This window comes from Pleurodeles waltl, chromosome 7 (genome assembly GCF_031143425.1).
Source record: "Pleurodeles waltl isolate 20211129_DDA chromosome 7, aPleWal1.hap1.20221129, whole genome shotgun sequence".
In the NCBI taxonomy this organism is placed as follows: Eukaryota; Metazoa; Chordata; class Amphibia; order Caudata; family Salamandridae; genus Pleurodeles; species Pleurodeles waltl.
The window spans coordinates 1,496,121,203-1,496,136,007 of NC_090446.1; the positions used below are offsets into that span (position 1 = coordinate 1,496,121,203).

Consider the following 14,805-nt stretch of genomic DNA (forward strand, 5'->3'; position numbering starts at 1 on the left):
AAGTATGCATTCTGATGTTTCGGCAAACCTATCTGCCGGACAAGGAAGATATAGCATTTTCCCTCGAAAAAGCTCTGCAGTGTTGGAGAAAGCATGCAGAGGTCTTACTCCTATACACCTGGAATACAAATAAAGGAGTACCATTAATTAAAGACATAACTCAATGCCCAGAGCTTTAAAATATTATTGGTCTCCTCTCACGTTTTATCAGGATAGGCTGAAATGGGCAAACAGCTGTGTTCATTTTACAGAGGTTCGGGGGTGAGGGGTGATGTAAACATAAGTATCGGATCCTATTTCAGAGGTTGAAACTGAAATGGGGCTAAAGCAAGATTTTTAGGGGGTCACTCAATTGCAGAAGGGAGCCTTGCATTTCACATCCATGATGCTCAGAATATAGACATCGAGAGCTTCCATACATTATCCTGGGATCGGCATTGAAGATGTTTCGGCAACAGGAAGTTGCATTGTGAGCTACAAGATGGTGGGACTAGGATGGTCATTAAAGCTGGTCTTGCTTTGTATAACTCTGTCTGTACACACCCTAAGTTATCATTCCCTTTCGATGGCCGAGGCTCATGGCTTGTAACAACCACCCTGCCCGGGACATCCCAACTCCGGAAGTAATGCCTCTCTTTAGGTAGGGATCTCATCAAGCGCTACTGGTTCAGCCAAGAGAGATCATTGACTCGGCCTAGGACTCTGGTTGGATTTTGGGCATGCCCCTCCCACCGGCAGACCCAGGAACCTATCATCTCAAAGGTCCTGCTTGGAGGCACCTTGAAACCATGAACTTCAGTTTAGGTCAAAGAATATTCTCTAAGAAATAAAGGCTTATAATAGAAACATACAGAGGGGACAGAGAGAAAGATTTTATTTATAAAATAAACGATCTGTGAAATTGATTAGTTTATTGTTTTTAAATCTATTAATGATATTCCTTACTTACTGCATTTCAGTTTGTTCCCTGTGTAAATGCTTACAATTACTATGTTAACTATCTGTTCCATTACCTTGCTGCTATCTTGGTTTTGGCATTGTTCACAAAAAAACATTTGCTTTTGTAAGATGCTCTCACAACTGCAAAAAATAGTAGTTAGGGTCAGAAATCCCAAACACAGAAACAGAGAATCCAGTGTGGTAATTGTCTTTTATGAAAGCCCAAACATTCACATATGTTGAGTTGGTGTAGGCTCAGGAATTTCACCCCATTTTACATGCAGAGGACAAAAGATAAAATAAACTGAAGTGGATTTACACCTTAATCTAACAGTAAGACAGTAGTTAATGGTTAGACATTGAAATGGATTATTTAAGAAATGCTCTCCCATCTCAGTTACTAGAAAGCCGTAGATTTGATTCTTGATTCTTACTCACACAGCCACTTACCTAGGAGTTGTAAGCTACTCAGGAGATTACTTGTCCATTATGGGGTGCTTACTTGGAGGTTATTAGTTACGCCTCCTGCTTTGACCACCTTAAAGAATTCCTCACTAATTCAGTCATGCTAAAGTTTACTGCCTGAATTTGTTGTTGACAAATCTTTGTAAGATTATTTCTTTTTTTTGTCAACATAATATTAAAGAGAGATTTACTATGAACCTGTTTATGTGATTGCTTAGCCACATTCTACTTAATTAAATGCAATTAAATAATCTCTACAAATTTCATTCAATCTTAATTGTGTGAAAAACGTGCAATACGGTTGCCATTTAGTATTTATGTATTTGAAAAATCTACATTTTCAATGGGAGTTATGGGTACTATAGGTGCACGTTAAACACTTAAAAACCTATAACATTTCAAAAGTACTGAAATGTAGAATCTAAGTGGTCTTAAATGGAATCATAAATCAGGCAATTTTACCCCGAGTGAAACTGAGGTAGAAACTACTGACGAGCCACTCTCCAAAGAAAAAGCCAAAAACAGATGTGTTAAATAGTCAATATTTTTAACCTGTAAAGTAGTTAATGAAAATTACTGGATACTGTTGTTCACCGTAAACTTAATTGATACTAAATGTATCTAAAGGACACTTTCTTAATAGAATAATGAGTTACTGTTATCAGTAAGACTTAGCAAAACCATACACATTTTTTTAATGAAATTCAATGAAACTTTTGTGAAATAACGCTTTCATGCCGAAATGTGATTTGCTGGTATTTTGTGTCACTTTTTGGTTTACTGGTTTAATGCATAATTTTATGAATTGTAAATAAATTTAAGGTAACATGAATTTTGCTGTTGTAAATAAAATTTCATCCAGGCCTATTTATTAGTTGAATGCTACAAAACAAATAGAATGAAATGTGTTTGTTGTTTCAATTCATTCAAATAAATAACAGAATTTGCTAATGTGTGACATCGTTTTCGTTCTCTATAAATAGGTTTTGTGATTAAATCCTTCTTCGGGGGTACATTAAATAGGGACAGGTCTGACAATTTGTTTGGATGATGGTACCTGCTACTTCTTAAAATTTTAAATGGCAGACAACTGCATGACGATAAGCGCCTGGAAGACACATGGCAAACTAGTAATGCTTGGTCCACCAATTTTGTGAGTAATTAGTATGTGTTTACTGTTTTCTCAAATCAAGTTCTGTTTAAACAACCAAATAGCACAAAATTGTGGGATGGTGCTTCAAAATGTTTACTTTCTAATCAGATTGATACAAGCATAGGTTTCTGTGCTCATGACTACAATTTTGATTACTTTATTTGTCACAGCAAAATGTAGCGCTAGATTCTATAATGCTATTATTTGCTGAACCTAGCACTACATTTTGCTGCATCACTGCTTGAGTAGCCTGTCTATAATTTGTTGGGCATTGGCCTTGCAAAAGTCCCGCTGGTGACGGAACACGTGTTGGCTGTGGATGTTTCTACATTTGTACGCTTGCAAGACCGATGAGTTCAAACATCAACAAAAGGATCTAACCTTGAAGTTTCTATGGACTTCTCTTCCTTGCCAATATATTGTGGACTGTGTACGAGTGCTGCGGCATCCTTGCAGCCATTATATGTACAGTGTTACTTTGCAGGTTGCAATGATATGCCTATGGGTAGTATGGCGTAATCTACCATTCAGCACCACGTTATACATTAATGGTTGTTTGTTCTTCTTACTTGATTTTGCCATTACGTTAAGATACACAAAGGATGTGCGCCCACTGATACCACTACTACCAGGCTACGCTCAGTTTATCTGCAGTTGCATTGCTCCCGCTGCTCTCAATCACTTCTTTTTCACCATCTTAAAAACCATACACCAGGCTCCCCTGCATTTGGATCGATACATTATCTTTCATGCCAAATGGGCATGCTGGGTGCCACTGTACGCTTGGCATCAGAAAGAGCATCTTGCATGCCCGTTGCTTCGTAGCATTTCAAGGAGGTGCGCTGCACAGAACATGGTCCCTTCCTGCTGGCGCGCCTGTGTCCTTTGACAGGTACAGATAGTGGATGGTTGGCCGGGGACGTGAGCCGCGGCGTGGTCCTGTGAAGGTATTGTGTGGCTGCTGCTTCTGCAGTTGGATGCTTGCCACCATTTTGAGCAGCTTTAGCGAGAGTGCCTGAAATGGCGTCCTTAATGGCTGCTGGCAGTCCTAGACTTCAGTGCGCTCTGTGCTTGAAGGGGATCTGGACTGGATATTCTCAGCTCTCGCGTGCGTTTGTGTCAGAAAGGGACGATGAACAGCAGAGAGAACCACGCAAGAGAGCAATCGAGTAAGGAACTAGGGGGCGTAGTTGATTATCTTTTCCTTCTCTGGAACTTTTCTCTTTTGCCACCTTCCCATTCTGTTCTTTCCTTTATCCCTCATACATTTACACCTTCTTTACGCAGCGCAGGCTTCTTGGCCCGTGATGGGGAATTGCGGTGCCCAATCTGATGCATGCAACAGCATGAGTTTACTGCATGTGTCTAGCACTTGATGCAGCCAGAGGGGAAACCAGAGCCCTCCTGGCAGCCTAAGCTCCAACCCCATTCTTGCCAGCTTGGTTATGCCCATGAATGGTGCTTTATATCCACTGGCAGCCATGCCCCCGCGCCTCCCCACATGAACATCATGTTATATAATTTGTCTGAGAAGGACACTTAAATAACGGTTTTTGCACAAAACCGCTATATTTATCATTATATAATTTTAATAATTTTCTCATTTTAATTACCCCAATGGGAATTTTCAGCCTCATCACTAGGTTCATTGGTGAGGTCTCAACATGTCCTGTTCCTGTTCCCCAAAAGATCACTGTGTGCCCAGAGCAGATAGGACCAATGACAAATTTGGGCGATTACAAGTGACACCGCCTCATTTCTTATGGAAGAGCTGAAGGTTTCTGGGAGTCCAGCGTGTTTGGACTCGGTTGCCGCTTACGGAGGATTGCGTGGTCAGGAACAACCCCGGTAATCTTAATGCTTGTGTCTGCAGCCACATGTCTCTAGCCAGTCCTCAGACTGGCTACCGGTGCCCAAGTCACATCAATGCACCGAGGAGTCAAAAGAGCGGGACTCTGCCTCGAGAGAGGTATCAGGAACAGAAGAAGTGAAATCCCAAGGTACGCACTGAAAATGCAGAATATGTAACAATGCTGAGTAGCAAAGAAATAGAATTTAAAAAAATGCAGTGATGAAAAAAGGTCAGGGAAAGGTATGGAGCCGCGGGAAGCGCAAGGCCACCGTGCGACGCAGAATGCACATGTTTTGGGTGAGCCTTTTATATTGGGATCCGCGCAGCGGTTCTTTCTAAGTGTTGTACTTAAAAGATGTAACTTTATACCAAGAGAAGGTAATGTACAGTGGCGTAACAAAGACCCCCACAGCCCCTGTGGTGCTGGGGGGCCTGAACTCCACGGGCCCCCTCAGCACGGTACCCAGGCCTGAGCGCTCCTGAGTGAATCTGGAGGGGGACCCTTCATGTACTGCGCAGTGGGGCCCCTTTACATTTCATTACGTCACTGGTAATGTACTAGGTATCACCCCATACCAGTGCTTAGTTTGTAAAATATTAAGTGCTGGTACCCAAAGTGTTTTCTCAGAAGCCCGCATCTAGCACTAATGAATGTTGGGGTGCCGAATACCAAGGGTGCTTTGTTTTGATTCCGCCGGACGCCTCTTTCATCCACCACCAGACTCTCCCTGCCCCTCCATCTCACTCTTTTCTCTTCCATCCCTGCTTTCTCCCTTTGTCACAATGTTTCTGTCTTTCTCTTCTTCCTTCTTTCCTCCTTTTATGATTTTCTCCCTCTAGCTCTGGGTCGACGTATGATGTGGAAAAGTAAGTCCCGGTCTCCAAAAATGACTGCTGGTGGCCCACCTGCAACCACTGGCCAAACTGAGCCCTTTTTGCACCTTTGCAAACTATTAGACCAGTGGTTCCCAACCTTTTGACTTCTGTGGACCCCCACTTTATCATTACTGGAACCCGGGGACCCCCCTCCATCCCCCACTGAGTAATTACTGGAAGCTGGGGACCTAATCTATTAATATTATTTAATTTTCTAAGCAGCCTCGGACCCACTGAGAAGGCTTCACGGGTCCCTGGTGGTCCCCAGACCACAGGTTGGGAACCAGTGTATTAGACTACATGTGTTCACTGAAAAATCTTTGTCAAATTGGTATTCAAGTTACAGTTCAATGCACAAACCCTCTTGAACATGGCTGCTCGTGGTTGCTATGGCTAGCAATGCAACCATGACTGTCCCATGTACCCATGCCCCACTCAAGACATCACGCATGACATCACCGGTCACATTACTGATTGTACCAATGCACCTCCTCCTCTAAAGCGACTTTATAATTTGCACATTTCTACTTTTTGGATCGGCACCCGGGATCCCGTATCAATATATATATATATTTTTTTTTTATTTAAACATAACCACAAGGCCACTGTCTCTAACTTTCTCCCTCACTATCTGTCACCTAAGTTCTCGCGCCTTCCCCTCTTTCCTCGCCTCACGATTTGCCTGACTCCCTCATTCACTTTTTCCTCTCTCTTCCGCTCTTTCATGCTCTCCAGCTTACTCACGAGGTATATTTCTAGGCCTCTGATCTTTATTTATTCGCCATTCATCTCTGTTTTGCACGGTGGGTCTTTCCATCTCTGCCTTACACTCTCTCTCTGTTTCTCTTTCTCACTCACTCGTCCTCTCAGTTTGTTTCTCCTTCCTTCTTTTTCCCTCTCCTCCTCCTCCTCCTTTGCTGTTTTTCTCTGCTTCTCTCCCATACGCTCTTTTTTCAGCTTCTGTTTTAAGTTCAGAATTGTTAAGATCCTACAAGCAGATGCTTCAGGGGGAGACAAAATCTGGTCCGAAGTTCCTCCTTCGCATGTTCTCCAGCAGCACATCTGGTTCTGTTTCTCTCCTCAAACGTCATGACCTCTTAGCAAAAGCTTTCCTATCTTGGAAACCTATTGTAACTTTCTTATATTACCCTGTTATTGCTTTTCAAGAAGAAACAAATAGGCATGGCATTGTGTGAAGTAAACCCCTCTTAGCGTATATGAAACATCAGATACATAAAATTCTCTCAGTTCCTCTAGCTGGTTTACCTCCACCTCAAAACTCCTATTTTAATTTATAGGAATTTTTTTTTATTGTTTTATTCCTGTCCAAAATGTTCAGACTAAAGACCCCAGATTTTTTTAATGTTTATTCAGACATCCTCAAATTTGATACACTCTTGTCTCTAAGTTAGAACACCTGTGCATTCCCCGGGAACATCCTGTAATTGGTAAAGTGTTACTACTCAGCCAATGGCAGACGATATCGCTTGTGGGAGTCAAGATCCCAGTCCCACTGGCATGCGGGTGTGTCTTGCAAAGTCCCATGGTCCCATTATTCCAGTAATTCTACCTTGGATGCAGTTTGTGTGGGATGTCCTATTACTGTTGTGAGGGGGGACTGCACTCTTATGTCCGGTCCCGTCATGTTGTGTCATGTCGCGTGGGCAGAAGTCAGTTATCCACCTTACATGGAGCGGAGAGTCATTTAGTTTCGACCTATCTTCACCAGGGCCCTCATTATGAGTTTGGCGGACGGGAAAGCCCCCTCATGAGTTTGGTGGATGGGAAAAGTCAGTCTGCCAAACTCCCAACAGGGTGGCTGCTGCCATAGTGGCGACCACTCTGCCAGACCTATTACGAGTTTCCCGCTAGGCCGGCGGGAGGAAACCTCGGTTTTCACCCTCTGGCCTAGCGGGAAACAGGCTACAGCATTGTCTGCGGCTCGTAACCGAGCCGGTGGCAATGCTGTAGCCCGCAGGTTGCACCAGAACCCCACAATGTTTACTGTCTGCAAAGCAGACAGTGAGCGATGGTGCTAGGCAGGGGGACCAGTGCTGCCCTGATGGACGGATAACAATCTACGCCACCCCCAGGCCGTTGGGATCACCAATCCCGGTGGTGCTGGTGGAACTCTGGCGGTCTGACCACCAGGGTCCTTATGTGGCAATCAGACGGCCACACCAGCAGCGGTCCTGGCCGCCACCGCGGGGCTGGCGGTCTGAAGGCCACCATCTTCATAATGAGGCCCTAAGTGACACGGGGAACATCAGTATCTGCGAATTTATTTAACTGAAAGATACGTTAAAAATCCTACAAATGTAGAATTTGCACAAAAATCCCTGCAGGGGCAAAAGTAAGCTTTCAACAGGAGAACATTCTCAAACTCTTCTGCAGAAAATTCTTGATTAAAATGTTCTATACAAGTATTTTCTCTTGCAAGCAAACCTTTCACATACTGACAAAACTCTGTGTTTCATATTCTGAACTTTGTAAATGTTTCTAAACCTCCCCAACCGCAGATCTCTACTGCTACTTTAAGGTGCACATTTCTTAGATGGTGCTTGGGAGAAGGGTGATGACAGAACCTTGGTCAGGCGTGATGGCTAATGCATTGATCTAGATTGAAGATGCTCTGATTGCTTCACATCCAACGGGTGATTGTGAACAGAAGCCGGGGTGAGCAAACACGCTGTAGTATATTCCATGCACCTCCTGACCGACAAGCGACAAGGCTGCAGTTGCTGCCGGCATCTTGAGACTTTTGTGTTCAAGAAGCGCCAAATTATAGCCCTGTATGTCCTCTCGAGCTGAGACTGGCAGCTTCAGTAACCGGTTGTGTCATCTGTTACCCTGGAGCATCCATGCCTGGTTGGATCCTGTCCTCTCCTCTCCTTAGCCCCTCAAATGACCCCAACACTGCCTTCGAGGGAAGGTCTGACGTCCCACCGGAGCAGCTGAGTCCCACTATCCCCAGAGGGCGCTCCAGGGCACTCGCTGCAGCACAGAGCACGGGGCGGTTCTCAAATAGAATTATCCTCTTCTTTTTCCCTCGAGATGGCATCTATACCTATAAGGCATGCCCTAAAAATCAAGTATCATTTCCCTGTCGCGATTTCGGAAAACTGTTTTCTGTGTTCCTCGCCCTTCCATATTTTTCTGTCGTATTTTGTGGACCCCTCACAGATCCATGAATGGCTCTGCCCAACCTCATGAATCCCAGAGGTTATTCGTGTCACCAAATCTAGGCCTGAGCAAAATATGAATTATGCCACCGTAATCTGTGTAATTTCATGTTGCACTTGTTCATGCGATATTACCAAAATTACGCCACTACATCTAATTGCGCACTAACAACAGAAAGCGAGAGACAGTTGTTAGTGAGGCTTTAGTTTTGTGCTATGCTGTTGCCTTGAAGTAAAAATTGGGACATGGGCATATTTCATGCTAAAATATACCACTAAATGACAGATTTGCATTTTGTGTAATTTTGCCAAACTTTCACGTAATTATGCAAAAGCAAGTTTCACATATTTCACTCACTCTTAGCCATATCCTAATGCCTCCCACCTGAGGGTTGGAAGCCATCAGGTTTCATGTTAGGGAGTCAGATATGGAGTAGACGTGTATCTCTGTTACTGCGGGCACGCACCAGCAGGCCCCAATATGGCTCCGCCCAGCCTCATGAATGTCATCGGTCATTGGCGTGACCATATGCTAATGTTCCCCTTATGGGTGTTCCTAAATGCCCCAATGGCTGAAGACATTGAGGTGGGCATATCGGGCAGTTTGCACAGTTCGCTTGCACTTGGTGTCTTTAGGTTTTATCCCCCAGTCACTTTTGAACAGGTGAGAACCTCTTGCTGTGATGTCCAACTGTGCATATTCTCTATCATACCTGAACATGTATTTATCCATTCTAACGTGGCTCTGGGTCACGTTTGGATTCTGCCAAGCCCTTCTCAGACTTCTGTCTTTCTCAATTTACAGGGCTTAGAAATGTCAGAATTGCTATGAGGCATTTTTTCAAAATAAGTTAACATCATCATCTGCCGGCACTGACTGAATAAACTAGTGAAGTACACGTGTGTGCGTACATGTTGTGTGTGCATGCACGGGGACAGTGTCATTGTCAGATGGCACTTTTAACATTAATGTTCAATGGACCCAACCTTTACAAGGGAAAAACTGCCCATCACACAACAGATCCCCTGTAATTTTGGGGTTCATGGACATCGTGTTTAGCCAGCAGAGGTTACCATTGCCTAAACTAAAGATGGCAATGGGTGTAGCCATGACACATGTCGAGGATACGTCCAGGACACGTACTTGAGATACATTTACTTACAGTGTCTCTAAGTGTGAGATTTTTACGTAGTGAATATCTTTACCATGGAACACAGGGTAGACATTTTCATTGGATTTTTCTAAATATCCAGAGTTACAACAACTTTAAATTTTTCAAACAAAACTCCTCTACCATTCTCCAGACACAAATCCTTCCCACCCTAAATCTAACTTGCTGCGGTGGGCACTCCACCCGATTGGCGGACTTTATCTTTTTGTGAATGCACTTAATATTTCTAAATGTCCACTTATCATAGGTGTTTGAATAAGATTCTACATTCTAGAGGCCCAGTTGCCTTTTTTTGTACTCTTAGGTGTGCATCCAAGGTTTGCAATCGGCCCAAGAAGTAGCGGGCAGCATTTCATTGCATTCTTGTTTGTGTTGCAAATAAAGTGCAGAGCTCATGAGGTAATAAAGCATTTTTGTTGTTGTTTTGAAGAAAAAGTGGTGAATCCATTATGCAAGTGTTACGGAAATTATGAAAACTACTCAGATTTTTTTAATTAAAACTGAATACTTATCTCACAAGCTCCAATTATCCAAAACATAAGTTACTAATAGTGCAATGTTAAATAGGAATATCCTGACATTATTCAGTCTGCCTTTGTTAATATTGTTACACTTGTGGAAGTAGAAAGAAAAATACTTTTAGTGAATATCCTTAAAGTCAGATGTCCTATCATTAAATTTGTAGAGGGAAGGTAATGGTGTGTCCTTTGCATAATCTGGTGAATGCAGCTGAATCAAAGATACATTTTGCATTACACTTCAGAGAAAAAGGTGTGTCCCTTCAGCACAATATTAATTTCATAAACTCAAAATCATTTTAAATGTTATACATAATGTGTTTGTATTTCAGAAGCATCAGTGTTTCAAAACTTGTGAATTAGAGTTTATCGTTCTAAACTCCACGCCCTCCTCAAGAAACCCAAAGCAGACACCAACAACCTCAAAAACTTCCGACCTATCTCCCTGCTCCCCTTTCCAGCAAAGGTGATTGAAAAAATTGTCAACACACAACTAACCAGCCACCTCGAAGACAACGGCATCCTAGACCCCTCCCAGTCCGGCTTCAGATGAAACCACAGCACCGAAACCACCCTTCTCGCCACCACAGACGACATCAGACGCCAAATGGACAACGGCAAAACATCAGCCTTCATCCTCCTGGACCAATCTGCCGCCTTCGACACGGTCTGCCACTGCACCCTGGAATCACGCCTCCACGAAACCGGAATTCAAGGAAAAGCCCTCGACTGGATCGTCTCATTGCTCTCCGGCAGAACCCAGAGAGTCCGCCTCCCCCCCTTCCGCTCCGAAGCCACCGGCATCATCTGCGGTGTCCCCCAAGGCTCATCCCTCAGCCCGACGCTGTTCAACATCTACTTGGCCCCCCTCGCACAAGTGGCCCGACAACACAACCTCAACATTCTCACCTACGCCAACGACACCCAGCTCATCCTCTCACTCACCAAAGACCCGCGCACCGCCAAAACCAACCTCCACGAGGGAATGAAATCCATTGCCGAATGGATGAGAATCAGCCGTCTAAAACTAAACTCGGACAACACGGAGGTCCTGATCCTCGGATCCACCCCCTCTGCCTGGGACGACTCCTGGTGGCCCACCGCACTAGGAACCCCGCCGACACCGTCCGACCACGCTCGCAACCTGGGCTTCATCCTCGACTCCTCCCTCACCTTGTCTAAACAGGTCAACGCAGTTTCCTCCTCCTGCTACAACACACTCCTCATGCTCAGCAGAATCTACAAGTGGATCCCGACAGAAACAAGAAGAACAGTGACACAGGCTCTCGTCAGCAGCAGGCTGGACTACGGCAACGCACTCTACACAGGCATCCCAGCGAAAGACCTAATACACCTCCAACGCATCCAAAACGCCTCCGCCCGACTGATCCTCAACGTACCCCGCCACAGCCACATCTCCCACCACCTGAGAAACCTTCACTGGCTCCCCGTGGACAAAAGGATCACTTTCAAGCTTCTTACCCACGCTCACAAAGCGCTCCACAACACCGGACCAGCCTACCTAAACAACAGACTCAGCTTCTGCACCCCCACACGTCAGCTCCGCTCCTCTAACCTCGCCCTCGCCGTCGTCCCCCGCATCCGAAGAAAGACCTCCGGCGGCAGATCCTTCTCATACCTCGCCGCCAAAACCTGGAACACCCTCCCCACCAACCTGCGACAGACTCAAGACCTACTCACCTTCAGAAGACTCCTCAAGACCTGGCTCTTCGACCAGTAACTCCAGCTCCCCCCCCCCCCCCCCCCCCCCAGTGCCTTGAAACCCTCACGGGTATGTACTGCGCTTTGTAAATCCAATGATTGATTGATTGATAAACTAATAATGACATTCTGAACTCAAAATAATAGATGTTTTCAGACTTATTTATGTTGTGATGATTTATCATGGGTCTTATAAAATTTATCGCTTAAAGGTGCTTTACAAAGCTTCTTATATTAAGTTTCAATTGTGATGTTACCATGAAAACTATAATAAACTAAGCATTATTGATAACTTGTAAGACTGTGAACAACGTTTACTAAATCAGGTGTTACATAAAAGGCAAAAATTGAAAATGCACAATGTAAGAAATACCCAGATATTGGTTTGGATACCAAAAATGCTAGTTAGGGGTTCTGAGGACCTTTACAAATCATGAAGCTTTCTGGCAGGTTGTTCCATATGTATCTTAAACTTGTACTAAACAATTTTCTTTGGAATGGTGTTGTTTATAAGATGCAATGTTACTGTACAGTTTCAGTTCTAGTTTTTTATATCTTAATAATGAATAACCTCCAATATGTCCCATAAGAGTTTTATAGATTATTAGAATATTGTGAGTTTGCCATGTTGTTATCAAACAGCCTGTTTGGCACTTATATTGTGTTCTTGCACACCTTCTGGGTGGGTGGTCTTTGCCTGACATTACGCTTTAATTCTTGGTCGTTTTGGTTGTTAGATATAAAAAGGTATGCAGGAGAATATATTGGCCACTCCTCTGTCTGATGTAATTCTTGGATCAGAAAGGGTCCCTGATGAAGGTCAAAGACCGCAGTGTCTACAAGAATATGATGCTCAATCTGCCCATCTGATATAGGCAGATTTACTGCTCACCATGAATTTTCTTAAATCGACCAGTCCTAGAGGACTGTACTGTCCTCTTATTAGGATGGAGAATGTAAAATATTTAGAAGAAATCACAGATGAACTGTTCATCTCCTGTGCTGATTCTTTGTGGTCTTTAGGCAGTCTAAGAGAAGAACATGTCCCTTCCTATCCAGTCCTTGAAGTATTCATCCCTGCAGAAGCTCTTTGATGTTGTCTATTTCATAAGGTGATCTGATCTTTTCTGGCTAAAGAGTGGAAGGATAGGGATGAACAGTGGACTAAAAATTAAGTATTCATATTTTTGTCCCTAGCTTGACACAATCTACTAATATGATGTGCAAGATTGACATGGCTGCCAAATATAACATTACACACTATAAAACAGTATTACCATTATGTTCTACTCTAAAATCCAAAAATGACTGGAAAATAGGTGATAGGCAATGGCACTCGGTGGCATTCTGGAGTAGCTAAAGTCATTCACATGGTCTCATCATGCTGACCGTGAAAAGATTTTAGGCTGAAAATACAGCCTCCTGATCTGTTTGGAAAAGATATGTATCCAGCTTTTGAGAGAACTTATCTAATATGCAAGACTTTGTATTATTGTTGTAGTGTAAAGCATTGGTGTATGACACTTAATGATTAAATTAGTTACTCAATGCTATTTTAATATGAAAGTGATTCATTAAGATCGTTGAGAAGAGAGGCATTTTCTAATGATATGGTTCCCGCTGCAGATATCCCATGATCATGTAAAACAAAATATTTTTCCTTCTTTTGTATCTTCTCTTCTATTTTTTATCTGTTTTGTAATTTACACTTCTTTTGATATTTTAATTTTCTTTAGGCTGTCTTTTGTCCTCTTATTTACAAAAAGCCATTTGAAACTGATTAAATTGCAAATACTATATAATCTTCAATGTTAATCTATCCAAAACTGTATAACATAGATTATTGAATATAAATGGTGTAAAAAAGTCTTTAGTGTATTATTTGAAATAAACTTAGAGGGTTAAAATAGATAAAGATAACCAGTGATGTTACTTTGCTGTTCGAGTAAGGTTTTCAATTTGCATAAATGTGGTTTGTAAGGTTAGGTTTCAGAGCCAGGAGGGATCTGAAAGGAAATCATCTGCCTGAAGTGAATTGAGCCTCTATAGGTGCCCTTGTTAACCTTCAGGCTGAATGACTCCGGCTCCCCTTGTCTTCTCTAGGAATTGTGTCTATCCGGACAGGACAAGGAGCACCGGGACCAGAGCTACCTGACCCGTGCCACAGCCAGCCCCGCAGGGTAACAGGCTCAGAAGAGGTAGGACCTGGCTTTTTCATTGCCCCTTTGCTATATTTTATTGTCCTGTATCTCTGTGTCATTTACTCAATGGTTTGTGACCTGCCATTCATTAGTGGTCAGCCTATTGTCTCCTTATAGGCAATGCCACACTAGTGACGTGAGACATTCATCCATTTCCTTTTTACGATGGATTTTTAAAAACAATATATCAGTATAGTGGTGGCTATTGGAGCCCTTCCATATGAAGGGCCTCACTGTCAACAGTGCCCATACACACTAGAAGTAGTGTAAGATTCACTCAGGGGCTAAACAGGTGCAGCCAAGGCAGTAGTAATGCAAGCTTCACTCACGCAGAACTAACCCGCTAGGGAAACTCGTGCACAGAAAGTATCAGCAGGGAAACAGCAGTGCAAGCTTCGCTCACATAGAACTGACACGCTAGTGAAACTCGTGCACAGAAAGCATCAGCAGGGTAACAGCAGTGCTAGCTTCACTCACATAGAACTGACACGCTAGTGAAACTCGTGCACAGAAAGCATCAGCAGGGTAACAGCAGTGCAAGCTTCAATCACATAGAACTGACACGCTAGTGAAACACGTGCACAGAAGACATCAGCAGGGTAACAGCAGTGCAAGCTGCACTCACATAGAACTGACACGCTAATCAAAATCGTGCACAGAAGACATCCAGCGAGGCAGCAGCAGTGGAAGCTTCACTCACACAGAGCTGGCACGGCATGCTAGTG

At 43.5% G+C, this 14,805-nt stretch overlaps 1 long non-coding RNA gene across 2 annotated transcripts in view; it reads left to right on the top strand.

Annotated features, from left to right (window-relative positions):
* Positions 1–14,805, top strand: part of LOC138246570 (uncharacterized) — a 402,277-nt gene that overhangs the window by 111,529 nt on the left and 275,943 nt on the right. For both annotated transcript variants that reach the window (XR_011194309.1, XR_011194308.1), the window contains exon 2: positions 13,983–14,077. This is a non-coding gene — a long non-coding RNA (uncharacterized lncRNA). The remainder of the gene's footprint in view (positions 1–13,982; positions 14,078–14,805) is intronic.